This window comes from Rhipicephalus microplus, chromosome 2 (assembly GCF_043290135.1).
Source record: "Rhipicephalus microplus isolate Deutch F79 chromosome 2, USDA_Rmic, whole genome shotgun sequence".
NCBI classification, from domain to species: Eukaryota; Metazoa; Arthropoda; class Arachnida; order Ixodida; family Ixodidae; genus Rhipicephalus; species Rhipicephalus microplus.
Genome location: NC_134701.1, coordinates 195,310,089 through 195,323,993, shown reverse-complemented (window position 1 = coordinate 195,323,993; position 13,905 = coordinate 195,310,089). Strand labels below are relative to the sequence as shown.

Below are 13,905 nucleotides of genomic sequence, written 5' to 3'. Positions count from 1 at the left end.
CCACATGGTGTGTCATTCGCATTTTTTCACGTTCCGAAATCTTTTGTGTGCAGGTGACGTCAGCCTGTCCGTTGAAGAAACACTGAAATCCGGCTGAACGGGCACGTCTGTAACGCCGTCGGTTTGCACGCCACTCCGAAAAGAGTAAGTTATGACATAAGAAACAAATAAGGTATAAAAAATACTGATTACTTCATTAGCTCCGTGACACGTTCAGAGCTATTTTAGTGCACGGAATACAAATCTATGTTCAGGATTGAATGGTAATGTACCTTACCACTTCGTAAGTGTGGCCCATGGATGTGGTCGTCCTGATAGGTTTTAGCTTTCAGTTAAACTCTTATCTCCATAGACTGAATAAGTTTCCGTCTTTGCCGAGCAATTAGTTCATTCATTCATTTTTTTCCATTGATTAATCTCCGGTGTTTTTAGTAGTTATAAATATGATTAGCAGCAATGTTCAAAACGATGAAAAAAGGCCGGAGGACGCACCGAATAATTATACCTGATGCCAAATTATGGGAAACTCGCGAGCATGCATGCGCACCTACGTACAGTTATTTTCCCCTCTTTTCTTTTTTGCTCTCTCTCTCTCTCTCTCTCTCTCTCTCTCTACCGTTTCTTGGATGTGGAAAGTTGCTGCACTCACAAGCAAGAGGTTTCCTTGGTAAACTGTTCTTGACATCCTTCGAAACGCGGAGTTGCGGTAGCGTCATCACTCCTTAAACTTAATTACAGAACTAGCGCTGTTCCACGTTTCGCCACAGGTTGATAAAACGAGTAAACAAATCACTTGTGGCTGTTTACCTCTCCGTTGGAACGCAATTTAATCTAGGCGGAACTCTTGCACGTTGTCATCCTCCCAAAATACGTGCGCCTGCAGCCGATTTCAAAGAAGGTCACGATCAAACAGCAGATAGAATATTTTTTTTTGTTGTGGTATCTTCGAACCGCACTGGCACTTCCATGCAAGAGGAAAATAAAGACAAAAAAATGAAGTGAGGGAATAACATTATAGAAAAAGAATTCATCGAAGGAAATAAAATGTAAATCAAAACTCATCACCTCGGGAAGTGGTGTACCTCTTTAATTCTCCTGGAAACACGCCTCATTTGGAGGTGAAGGTTGCTGAAGTGTCACTCCCGCCTCCATTCCCGCGCGACATTTCAAACGATTGTTTTTTCCGCACATTTCACGTCGGCGGGTCTCTGCTTTTCGGCAAGGCGGAAGGTGCAAGCATCATTCGGTGCGGCAATGGCCGCGGGCGTTGTCAGAACGCATTTCGAGTCGCGCGCGAGGGCGTGCAAAAAAAAAAGGTAAAAACATGGTATACAAGCAGCGACACCGAAACGGCTATATCGAGCGTGTTTGCCGTCGGTACAAGTCATTGCTTTGGAGGAACAAATATGGAAGCGAAGACGCCATTGCTTTGAACGTGCATAATAAAAGAAAAGAAAAGAAAAGAAAATGAAGATCACAGTGACAACTACAGCCGGTATGTACCCCAGAGCAAGCACGGCAGCATGGGAAAGAATTCTAGATGACGCAGGCAATAGCGAGAATAAACAGAAGCCACGCGTGAAATGAGGGAGAGAGGGTGAGAAGAGTGGGGAACCAGGACAAAGCACCAACGTGACAAATGTCGGGGGAAACAAAAATGAGACTGCGAATTTACGGAGGACTTGATGCCTGCGAGCAGATGCCACCGACCTTTGTAGCTTTTACAGGTCTACAGAAGCGTAACAATGATCGGCCGTTCTCGGACCAAATTTTTTGTTCTCTCTGAAAATGGGCGTGCTCGATAAATATGTGGCATAAGTCTGGAAGATCGAAAAGGGAGCCCTCTCAGCGTACTAAAAAAAAACGAAGAAAAGGGTTTTGCTACGTGGGGAAACCTAACTATATAGGGAAATGGATGAAGAAGAAGGTGGTGTTGGGGTAGGTGGGATGTGAGAGAGACTTAAATGAAGAAAGCAAGATCACGGAAGGCAGATTCACAAGTGATATCGACTGGAGAGTGGAGCTTACGTGACATTGATGCTGAAAGAAACAGTAAGAACGCCAGATTTGACAAACTATTAAGATTTAAACGCGGTCTACAGAATAGCTGTGGCTACTGTGCACACAAAGTAGCGGCCCCAGTAATGATCCAAGTAGTGGTGGTGGTCCAGCAATCATCCAAGTAGCTTCAAAGAAATTCGTAAAGCCGAAAAAACTTAGTGCCACATGTTCTCGCACTTGCCAGAAGAATCTCGTATAGTTTCTATTTTGGCTTTACACTGGCACCCAGCCTTCGGTGCTCAGTACGATTGCTGCGTGTGTTCGAAACGATAGATAGATAGATAGATAGATAGATAGATAGATAGATAGATAGATAGATAGATAGATAGATAGATAGATAGATAGATAGATAGATAGATAGATAGATAGATAGATAGATAGATAGATAGATAGATAGATAGATAGATAGATAGATAGATAGATAGATAGATAGATAGATAGATAGATAGATAGATAGATAGATAGATAGATAGATAGATAGATAGATAGATAGATAGATAGATAGATAGATAGATAGATAGATAGATAGATAGATAGATAGATAGATAGATAGATAGATAGATAGATAGATAGATAGATAGATAGATAGATAGATATGTATGTACTATGTACGTACGTACATACATACGACGAATTATTCTGTCTGAATCAACGTACGGACGGCTTGACGAATGGATCGACTGTCTTACTCTCAGGTCCCTCGTGGCTGATCACTTCGTACATGATTCAGTACGTTTTTTGCGGCATAGAATACTTATCGTGATTTAATTCTTTGACCTTGACATTTAAGTGGCAGCGTAAATTCGAGGTTCGGTCATTTCTGTTAAATCAATCAATAACCATGGCCACAACGCCACTTCAGCAGCAACAATGTTTGCTACGATGTCCAACTATATCTTGATGCGCCTCATTTGACCAATAGCAACTACATCGCTCGAGTGACACGGCGAGGCTCGTTTATCGTCTTGCGTGATGTCGGGAAGCGTTCCGTGACCGCGGCCAGTGATGGCAATCTACGTATGCGCAGCGGTCAGTGCAGGGTGCGTACGGAAGCAGGAGTTGCTTCACGCGTACGTGTGTATATGAATCACGCGTTCCATTCAATATTGCTCGTCTCACGAAAAAACACTAGAAATTATTGACGCACCAGTGACCTATAGTATAAAGCGGTGAACAGAAGCGGCAAGATGGGAAAGAAAAAAAAAAGGGGGGGGGGGGGTGTTCCTGCTCATACATTATGAATGAAGATGACCCCCTCCCCTTTCCTTCTCCCTCTTCCTTGCCCTCGGGGCAGCGGGTGAGGCGACGGCGCATGCGTTGTCGACGGATGAACACCACGCTAACAACGTCTACGCCGAGTGTATTACAGGTGGCGTACCGTATAGATCGCGCATATACGATGGTATATAGCCCTCACCGAGAAGTCAGGTCTTGTTTTTGTTCGGACGTGACTTGCCCCCGGGCCCGTGGGCAATTTGTCTCAGCTTCTGGAAAGGCCTTTGTTCTTCTTCATCGCTTGCCGTTTAATTCTCTAAGAAGGCGCCTTACTTCTTGGCGAGGGGTACATGAAGGCGGAGCTCGAGGGCATCGAGGTGCAGCATTCACTTTATTCAAGTATTAGCGTATTATCTATGTATTAGCGTTGGGACTGACTGCGTCACCTTGACACTCCTTCTTATGTCGTTGTTGTAGTTCCGGTAACATCTTGTTTCCTGGCTGGTAAGAGGGTTGATTGCTGGCTAGTGCTTCGCATATTGAAGAAGGACAAAGGAAATATTATTATACCTTTCTTTGTCAGTTTTTATTTTTTGTTTTGTTTTTGGACACCTCTATCTCGTGTGTCTATATAGGGTCTTAAAGGACAAGGGTCTTAAAGGGTCTTAAAGCTATATAGGGTCTTAAAGGACAAGATTGTGTCGCCTTACTGCATACTTCGGGCTCATTGAGCAAAGCTTACTGTATATTAATGGTAATAAGCAGGGGTGAAAAGAAAGGGAACTTTGTGGGCGGAGATTCCGCCAAATTACCCGTTTTCACTCACAGGATGACATGCAGGTGGTGAGGCCTCGTATAGCGTGAGCACGCCGCTATGTTTGTATGCACAAGCGCGCATTGCTCGTCGCACGTTGTGGTTTGATCTCGCGAGTTATGATTGGTATTGCTGTTTATTTTGCTACTCGGGTCGTTGATGCTATTGTCGTCGTCGTCTTTGTTTGTTCTTGTCATAGTTGTTGTTATGTCTACTTCTTCGCTTTATTGTCGGTCTCTTTTTCTTCGTTTCTATTTAGAAGCATGAGAAGGAAGGCAGCGTTATTGCCGGTTACCCTGACATAATGATATCAATATAAAGACACACAAAAACAAAAATGGCAGTAATAAACAGAAAAGAAATAAAAGGTGATAGTGGCACGAAGTGCGCATACAATCTCTGGTGCATAAATTAATATTTATACGGGCATAGTCCAATACGGGAAAGGTCGTTGCGCAGATTGGCTCGGATGATGACTATCGTCTAAGTCTTGCGTGTGCGGGCATGAGAACCTTTCATGTAAACAGGTGACAACTCTGACTGCCATACGTTAATTAACTCCTGCGGGTGGGTTAATAAGTAAACAAGCCCGCCCACGTGACGACGCGCCACTTACGCCACGTCCGCAAAACATCTATAGCAACCGAGTCGCGAGCGTACAAAAATAAACCGCTAATCCGACGATGTTGTTGCGGAGCTGGAGGATGGTGTCCTGTGTGGCTCGTCCGTTTTCCTCCGCAACTTGACACGGTAATGCGATAAAGCGAACGGCTCTCACATAACCGGAGAGGGCCAAGATTTATTTCGTCGAAACAGAATCGGTGCTCGAGGTCACGTCGTCGCGAATTTGCTGGAGTTGAACGAGTCCAGCTTGCGCGCGCCCGTTGTGCATGACGCGAGTGCTAAATTGGGCACATTTTTCTGGGCCGTTGCCGCGCTATGCGGCTTCTCTTTAGAGAGCTGTGGGAAGAATCGATGGTGACCGAGCAACGCGTGATGCTTTATCGTCCTGCATATTCTCGTGCTGATGTGTACAGTGGCGACCGCACTCACCGAGGCTGCGGCTTGGTTTAGTTGAAGGGATACATGTAAGCACAATCGAAGGAACAAAAATTCGGCAGATCCCACGTACCTGGGAATCGACGTTATGCGAAGCATACGGAGGGAAGGTGACCGTCTTTAAAGGTTTTTACTGAGCGACACGTCAGGAAATGATGCTAAATATATGTACAAATATTGCCCGCACAGACATATGTTAAAGAGTTGCAGACGCTTTTATAACCAGTTGTTCACACTTGCACAACGATGCCAACTGGAACATGCGTATTAGCACCACCAGAAGCTGATATGAAGCGCTGATGCTCGCGAGGATGCTGGCCCTGGACACTGCTACGCAAATCAGCTTCAGCGCATGGCCACTAAACAATTGACGTTAACACGACGTGACGGCTGTATCAAAGGAGTACATATGTAATGTTTATGAAATTGGGTAGGCATCACTTCAACCCCTATTGACGTTTCACGATGGCTAGCGTCGATATGAAAAGAAGTTCTGAGACATGGTGTAGCTCTGTGGAGAAATGCTTCATTGCCACGCAGAATGCTCGGGTTCAATTCCAGCTGGGACCCTGACATTCATTCTTAGCATTTGTCGGGTCGGCGCTACCGACGTCGGGTATTTCTTAACGCTCGCGCGTTAAAACTGCCCATGTGTGTTCTCTTCGCTCCTATATAAGCAGATACTAAGTATATCACCTGTGGCACAAACCTACATACCGGCGGCACATACCCGCCTGTGGATAAGTGCCATTGTCCGGAGCGAAGTGTTTGACGACGTACGTGACGCGATTGTGACATTATTCGTGTTTTGACCAGCGCGTCATGTTCGTCAAACCGTCTTACCCTCTTATGCTAATTTAGGAAGGAAAGGAAGGAAAATAGGAGGAAAAAAACGACAGGGAAGTTAACTAGCCTATAGGCAGCCCGTTTACTACCCTGCGCATGGGAGGGGGATGAGGAGATGAAAAATAGAGAATAGAGACAGAAGAGAGATAAACACAGCGCATTCGGCAGCACACGCGTTCACACTCATATACGCGTGCACACTCAGATAGATAGATAGGTAGATACATACATACATACATACATACATACATACATACATACATACATACATACATACATACATACATACATACATACATACATACATACATACATACATACATACATACATACATACATACATACATACATACATACATACATACATACATACATACATACATACATACATACATACATACATACATACATACATACATACATACATACATACATACATACATACATACATACATACATACATACATACATACATACATACATACTCAAAGTGCTTACAGTACCAGTACGCGAAGAAATGCTCCGCACTGAAGAAATTGTAGCTTAGAGACCAACCTTTCTGCTTTCCTCAATTTCTTTCTATAGACTTTGTTCGTGCCAAGACGCATCCATTCGATGTCAAACTATTAGTTTGACAACAGGTAGTATTAAATACGAAGCATTCTTTGAGCGTATCTATCTATCTATCTATCTATCTATCTATCTATCTATCTATCTATCTATCTATCTATCTATCTATCTATCTATCTATCTATCTATCTATCTATCTATCTATCTATCTATCTATCTATCTATCTATCTATCTATCTATCTATCTATCTATCTATCTATCTATCTATCTATCTAGCCGCCTACGACTTTTAGCTCTCGTGGCCGTTTGGATAATGGTATCGATACCAAACTTGGTATGGCACAACATGACTGTATTGCGAGCACATTTGACTAGTCAAAACATGAAAATCATGACATGTATGTCATGAATGTAATGATATACATTTCATGGTCTTGTGGCTTTTGCGGTGGTTTTGTTGACATGACATGTTGCAAAACTGGTATGGTATGACATGATTGCATGGCGAACACAAGTGACTGACCCTAACATGAAAATATCACATGCGTGTCATGCAACAACTTGACTACAGGTCACGCTTATGATGTGCTCTAAACCATTTCGCTAGCGTCACATATACCAAATTTGGCATTACGGGACGTGAATGGATGACGAATGTATGAGAAGGTGCACGTAAACATGATAAACATGATAAACATGAGATGTGGGGCATGTAACAACATGACTACATGCTACGCTCGTGATGCGCTCGCGGCCGTTTCGCAAACATATGCCAAATTTGGTATTACTTGACTTCAATGGATGACAAAGTTATGTGAATGGTGCAAACATGATAATCATGAGACGCGTGTCGTGTATGAACACGACAACATAACACGCTCATACCGCGCTTGCGGTCGTTTCGCTAGCTCCACATGTACTGAATTTGGCATCATGTGACGTGAATAGATAACGAAGGTAAGCGACACATCCAAACATGATACTCATGACACGGAAGTCGTGGATGGCACAACTTACTTCCACCTCGTAACGTCGTGGTGATTTGAAAGTGGCATATCAACCTTCCTCATTCGTGTTTCACATATCATCGATTCCCAATGTACGTGGGATCTGCCAATTTTTTGGTTTCGTATTTTGTACTACGTACTCGTCTGATAACTAAGCTTCTGCTCGCCTTAATGTGCCCCTTTTTACGAACCTGGGCTTAGAACTTGGCAGTTTCCTATTTGGTGACGAAGCAAAGCTCCATGTTGTGGAGCACCTCCGCATAGGTATTAAACTGCCAGCGACCCAATGAGCAATTAGTGAAACTTTGTGAAATCTACCGGTGTTGCGCCTTGAGTGATGGAACATCTGCTCTTCACAGCTATAGGAAAGGAAAATGACTTCGTCAAAGCCCCTCTCACCACTTTAACCTTACCGTGGTAGCGAGGAAAAACTTGCAGCACACCTTCTGAGTGTGTCCTGGCTATATGCCTAGTGGAGACGTTCACTTGCAATCGTTCTAACTCGTCTTTACGACAGGCCAATTTCGGTAACACCGATCCTGGACTGTCATCCTGAAAGGTAATCGAGCATAAAGGTGACGAATGCAGTGTTGAAATTTCTGAGGACAGCAGACTTGCACAAGTGTCTGTGAGCCAATAGTGATGTCACAGTCCTACGCAAGACTGTGGGCGAACAGCGTGTCAGTTTTACTCAAGACTGAGGGACTGTGATGGTCTACGTGTGCCTCTCTTCTGTCTTTTTCTTTACACTTCTAACTTTGAAACTCGCCTTCGCCTGTACCCAGGGTAAGGTCCCGTACTGGTTAGTCCAAACTGGTTAACGACCCAGCAATTCTCTTTCCTCTTGTATTGAAGTTTTTTCACGACAATCATTTATCGTGTTGAAAGAAGCGTGGCTTTGTGCAATAAGGAAGTCGCAGTATGCGAAATGTCCGATCTAACGTCCGAAAACGTTAAAGACAACGCACGCATGAAAAACAAAAACCGGAACAATATGGGGTTACGAAACATGTATTGCGTTCGGTCATCTTTCCTTCACCGCCATCAACGCAACCGGTTGTGCTAGTTCTTTGATGAGTGATAGACAGATTTAATGCAAAAGAAAAGCGAGACTTGGCTATAACGTTATTTGGGACGCAGAATACAACGATGTCTGTTCTCGGGGAGATATTTTCGATTTAGTCACGCAATCTGTTTGACTTTTCACTACAGCCCTAGCCGGTTATTTCGAAACTTTCGAACAAAGCTCACTCGAGCCTATTTCGTTCTGCCGCACAGCCGTATACGCACCTGCGCACGCGTCAAACAAGCATCAGCGCATGCAGGCACTCCGACGATTGCGTCACGAACTACGTAGTGCATACGGGGCACCGTACCAAGGCAAACAAAATTTCGGGCTGGGTGGCGAACGGTGTCGTGTCATTCGCGCGTCTTTATTGTAATTTTTTTCTTTCGTTTCCGCACCGGATGCTGTTGCTGCCTTGCAGCTGGTTCCGAGAATAGAATGAAGCAAGCGCCCCCCGTCGAGCGCGTCTATCAATTAAACAAAAGAGAAAGGCGGTGGAAAAAAAAAAAGGCGCTCTTGATTGACGTGGACAAAAGGAATCAACTGTCGATGCCCTGTCACGGCATGGCGAGTTTTCCCGTCTGACAGCCGTGACGGCGCGGCTTTGCGAGAACAATCGGCGACGACGCGGCGTGCGCTTTGCGAGCTCGTGGTTGCCAGACGCCGGTCGGTTTGGTTGAGGCCGATTGCAAGAATGCCCTTGGTCTTGACGTATTGCTCTGTTTCTTTTTTTTTTGTCTGCTCCTTTCCATGCTTGTTTGTTCTTCGCCTGCGAAAGTGGTTTCAAGTGAAAGCGGAGTTTTGAAAGGTTTAAAGGGAGACTCGCCAACCTTAAATAAGTGAATAAAAAGAAAAGGAACGAGCCAAAAAAAGGCACTGAATGCTTGATTTGTTTTTATCGTGAAACGCGCTGAATGAAAGTACGAAAACGCTCCGCATTCCGGTCCGGCTATCGCTCACCCGAATAGCACCAAAGTTTTTTTTTATTTTTTATTGCTTTTGCATTCCCACTTGCCTACTCTGGAGTAACGCAAGTCGGGCGCTGTGAAATTATTTAACCCTTCTCGTTCTGCCGGGCGAATGTTTGCTTTAAGCGAGCTACACTATTGCCGTTCTTTTCATTGTGTTGGCGTTGATTTATTTTGGATTTACACTGTTCCAGGTAAAGGTTGAGCTAAACTGTCTCCCAGTCGCTGCTTGTTTATTTATTCGCTTCTCCCTTATCCGGGGTTTAATTCCCTTTAAAGAAGAGTGGTAGCTCGTTTCGCAAGTTCACGCACTCTTTGAAAAACAGAGCGCATCTTCGAGTCATGCTATATAAAGATTTTGCCTCCAAGTCTAAACAATAGATAGAATACAAGCCGTTAATCGGGAAGTTGGGGCAACTCGCTAATTTTTCTTGCGCCTCGCCATCATGAGTGACTGAAAGCAGAGTGTGATCCTTTCCATTAGGGCCGTAACTAGGGGGGAGTTGATGGGGTTTTGACACCCGCCGAAAGTTTTCTATACTTTGACCGTTCGTGCGATGCTAAAGTGTTTACACGTCTTCACCTCTGCCACTAATAGCCAAAGTTAGGTGTATAGAACGAGAGTAGTGGAATGCAGGGCCGTACCCGAAAAGAAAAAAAAAATCCCGCGTACGGCCCTGCTTTGCACCACTCACTAAAGTTTAACGTTGAGGCCTGTGTGTTTGATTTTTTTTTATTTCAAATTTTATATTTCTTTGAATCTCTGTAGAAGCCCTGACTCCACGCTTCGGAACATTTCCGCCGTACTTGTATGGTTTTATTTCCGTCCATTGTCATTGGAACAGTCTCTTTCAAAAAATCTTGCTTAAAAATAAACAGGAACCCAAATGGGAAAGGGAAATGCTCACTGATAGTGCTGCCATGGTTTTTGCTGACGACAAGAAGTGAGTCTATAGGAGCTAGCGAGCACGGTATAGCTCTGACTGCAGGCGCACTGCCGTGCATCAAAATAACGATGCAGTGGCCGAAGCTGTCGACGATTAACTGGCAGAGTTACGACTGGGAATGCTTGCTGTTGCGGACTTGGGGTGTTTTTTGTGCTGTTGTTTGCACAAACACATAACTGAGCACATGTTAAGAGTGATTCTATGCTTGTGTGAAAAGAAGTAACGCAAATAATAAAAAAGGCTTATATAGAATGCCTAACCGCACATTTTGTTAGTTTGTCTATGAGGTGGTTGGCAACCGTCCTAACATTTTCGGTATTGGCGTTGCTTTGAAAAAAACACTATACCGCGTGACACTGTTGGAAAATAAATCATTTTTTCCCGGTTTGATTCCGTGGCAGATTTATCACAAGCTTTGTTGTGCTTTCAAATATCGTGAACGTTGTACGGCTTTGAACAGTGAAAGCTTACCTCTGGGTTGTTGTTAGTATCGCTGTTCCAGAGGATATTTTTAAGGGAAGAAGGTGGTGAGGATTGAAATTGCTCCAGAGTATGCACCAGTCAATGTAACAACAAAAAAAAAGAATGCTTGCCATGAGTAGAACGAAATTGAATTTCTGTGCAGTACACAATATTCAGCTCAACACACCAAAAGCAACCATATTACGAGGGCGTCTCTCGGCTCAGGGGATGAGTGAATGACAATACTGGAGAATGTTCAGACCGAAGGTTAAAGCTTTCAGAAAAAATAGGGCGTCTGGCTTCGGCACGTTGCACATGTGGCATGGGGTCAAGCTTATACTTCGCTTGGCTTTAAATTTCTAGGCGGTATCTTCCATCTCGCCATCTTCCATCTTCATTTTGTTTTCCTTTGGTTCAAAAGACAACATGCAACCGCATAATCCGGCATCTATTATTTATTCCCGCTGAAAATAGTTCTCCGATACCCCGACCGACTATAGGCGCACCTGAGTTGAGCTCTCGCATCTGAACTGAATCCCAGTGTGACAGGCTGTACCTGAAACCCTGGCTATTTTTGGGACTGACTGGATGGAGAACAGATGGAGCGGCACTTGCATACACACCGCGAAAGGACCGCAAATTTGCGGGTGCGACAGCGCCCCCTACACGCCCACTAGTGGCGTCGCCGCCGAGCCGCAGTTTATTCAGACGCTTCTTACGTGCACTCACACCTATTTCGCATCGTTTGTTCTTGCTGACTCTCACCACTGAAGTTTAAGCACCGTTAGCCTCACCTACCTGACATACAAAAGGAAGTGGCTCGCATAAGTGTGTGGAGGTGTTAGATGGAGTTTATTTTACATACGAAACAAGGGCAAATTTCGCGATAATAGGGCAGACTTGAGCCACATTCTATGGGCATGCCCGCAGGCCCTCATGAGAGACGAATGCCCAGACAGTAGTTGACGGTGTACCACGCTCCTCCGCTCTGTCTCGCAATTACAAGCCCGCTTAATACGGCAGGCCGAAGACGCCGCCAAGGCCTACGGGATCATGGCCGTCGTCTACGTTGGGTCCTTCCCCCGCACCTCAAAAAGGAGGAGTATCTTTCTGCTAATTAACAAATTTCGTTCATCATCGTAACAGAGACAATGTTTTCACTGTCTCATAGAAACGCGTACACAACGGCGGCACAAACGATTCGTGCTAGGAGAAACGAAGTTCACCGCATGCAATGGCAGACCTTCACCTTTCTTGGCTGGAAAATCATAGATCCAGGCTTAGTCTGAAGGCCAATTTTTTTTTAATGAAGTTTAGGTTTAAGCAGTCAACCTCGCTCCTCATGATTCTGCAAAAGTAAATTTGGCCCAGCAAGACACCAATTTATATATCCATATGCATACTATCTAGCTATAACTGTTCAGTTATCGTAAGATATTTCAATGCATATACTTCAACACAAATTTCACAAACATAGGACCTAATCTTGCAAGCGCATTTCTCAACCACATCGTGCCGGCCCACTGTTAATTCCTTTGTAATGCGTAACATTGATCTACGGGAAATAATGCTATGAACAAAGTAAACACTCGAAAGGCTGCAGGATCTGATGGGATAACAGAAAGGTTCATCAAGGAAAATATCGACATACTGCGTACCTTGTTACTCAACCTATTCAACCATTCATTGCACACGGGAATCTATCCATCTACGTTAAAAATTGCTAAGCTGACTACGATCTTCGAAGACGCAGATAAATTTGACCCATCATGCTATCGCTCCGTATTTGTTCTTAGTGTCATCAGTATACTATCTTTGAAAAAACTTCTTGCTAAGCGTATTCATTTTTTTTAAGTATCATGTGCTTTGTCCACAACAGCACGGTTTCGACCTCAGTAAAGTACAAGATTCGCCGCATCATATACCTTTCTTTTTTTTTTCAATCTTGCCTGACATGCTGCATAGATTCATGGGCATGGACACTACTTATCAGAACCTACGCGACGTCTGCAGAAACGAGCCATCCGAACTTTTAATTTCTCGCACCGAAGCGAAGCTAGCAGAACATATTTTTCCAAGCTAAAAGTCCTACCATTCGATTTTCGACGCGAAATAAGCATGGAAAAGTGCATTACTAGTATAATAAACGACAGCTAACTGTTCAACATATCACTTTTGCGTGTGCCCAATCGTCCAATAAGAGACAAAACAATTGCAAATTTTAACATACCATTGGTTAAAAACCTATATGACTAATGACTAGTGTAAGTTATTGACATAAAAAAAATTACATAGCATTTGAGAGAAAACAAGCTAAGAACGTACCGCTCTGGCTAAAAAAAAATGTCATGTTAAGCAGATATAATCTGAGCATGTATAGACAGTTAAGCAGAGCACACGGCCTGTATATATATTCTCAAAGACATTTTTTTTGTTGTTGTTTGTTTAGTTTTTTTCTTAGCCTTCTTAGGATGATAACATAATCTGTGTTATAACGTTATATTTAAGTTAAAAGTATCGTTTTTCTCTCCTGTTCATTCAATGTCTATTATATGCATGTATGTGTGTGTTTATATATATATATATATATATATATACCCTGTCTATTAGATTTACCCATTGTATTTTTTTCACTTCGGATGTTGCTAGTTTTCGATTTACACGTGTCTGGTGAACAGTATTGACAATTACATGTTTGTATGTAGCCCCGATACTAGCATTTGACTCACGTGCCATACGGTGTTTGCAATCGGTTTGCAAAACGTCTGATTAGACAGTTTTGAACTTTATATCTGTCAAGTATTAGTGTTTTTCTGCTAACTACAAATGCCCGCGAATTACAAAAAATACCACGTGACAAACCCGCTTGCACGTCAGTGCGCACAATGA

The 13,905-nt window shown here is 43.6% G+C and overlaps 1 protein-coding gene across 9 annotated transcripts in view; it reads left to right on the top strand.

Moving 5' to 3' along the window:
• The window catches only part of LOC119170511 (dopamine receptor 1), a 593,104-nt gene that overhangs the window by 499,657 nt on the left and 79,542 nt on the right, over positions 1-13,905 (top strand). For 8 of the 9 annotated variants that reach the window (XM_075887209.1, XM_075887203.1, XM_075887210.1 and 5 more), the window contains one exon: positions 54-144. The exons of the other annotated variant lie outside the window; for it this stretch is intronic. The gene's annotated coding sequence lies outside the window, so the exon portion shown is untranslated. The remainder of the gene's footprint in view (positions 1-53; positions 145-13,905) is intronic. 9 annotated transcript variants of the gene reach the window in all.